Source organism: Penaeus monodon, chromosome 22 (assembly GCF_015228065.2).
Source record: "Penaeus monodon isolate SGIC_2016 chromosome 22, NSTDA_Pmon_1, whole genome shotgun sequence".
In the NCBI taxonomy this organism is placed as follows: Eukaryota; Metazoa; Arthropoda; class Malacostraca; order Decapoda; family Penaeidae; genus Penaeus; species Penaeus monodon.
In genome coordinates this window covers 3,419,777-3,420,507 of record NC_051407.1, presented here as the reverse complement: position 1 = coordinate 3,420,507, position 731 = coordinate 3,419,777, and the positions used below count along the sequence as shown (strand labels likewise).

The 731-nt window shown below is 51.4% G+C and overlaps 1 protein-coding gene across 1 annotated transcript in view; it reads left to right on the top strand.

Moving 5' to 3' along the window:
- Positions 1-91: 91 nt before the first annotated feature.
- The window catches only part of LOC119586778, a 57,084-nt gene continuing 56,444 nt past the window's right edge, over positions 92-731 (top strand). Inside the window, exon 1 of the mRNA XM_037935499.1 lies at positions 92-716. The gene's annotated coding sequence lies outside the window, so the exon portion shown is untranslated. The remainder of the gene's footprint in view (positions 717-731) is intronic.

Here is a 731-nt window from a genome sequence, read left to right as displayed (position 1 = left end):
AGAGCCCGTCCGTCTAGCGGTATCCGGCACACGCAAGGAAGGCCAAAGTCCGAGGTGGGAGCGACCGTCTCCACCTGACTCTCCTCCTTACGGTTTAGTTCCCCACCTGATGCGAAGGGAGACGGACGACGTCGCTCTCCTCTCGCCGTGACTTAGAGACCGAATCTGCCTACCTGTTAACTCCACCGCTCCCCCCCCTTCCCCCTTCCCCCTCTTTCTACGCTACCTTCACCCCCTTACCCTGGTGGTTTGACACTCCCTCTTTGTGATTCCTGTACAGTGGGTGAATCTTACAGTGCAGCGCGATTTGGAAAGGAAAGAGAAATAGGAAGAAAAACGAATAACGCAAAACACCCATCTGATATAGTAAGAGAGAAAGAAGACAGATAAAAAAAAGCAAATCCCTTAAAAAATCCCTTTTATTTTAAAGACGATCTCTCCACACGAAAACATCCGGAAACAGGCAACAGATTTTTGGGGTGTGACTGACCCTTCCCCCTCTCCCTCCCCTTTGGACATAAGGTGCGGCTGTGACGTTGTGTTTCGCCGTTGCTAAGACTTCCTTGTGACGATAGAAAGGTCATAATGGAGTGCTCGTGACCATCACACCTGCGCAGAGAACACCTGTCGCCTCCTCTCCTCTCCCGGTGACATAAGCGAGCTTCCGCACCTGTCAGGTGGTCTTCAGAATCCGCTCGTGTCGAAAATCAAAACAGGTGAGTCTTAGCTCT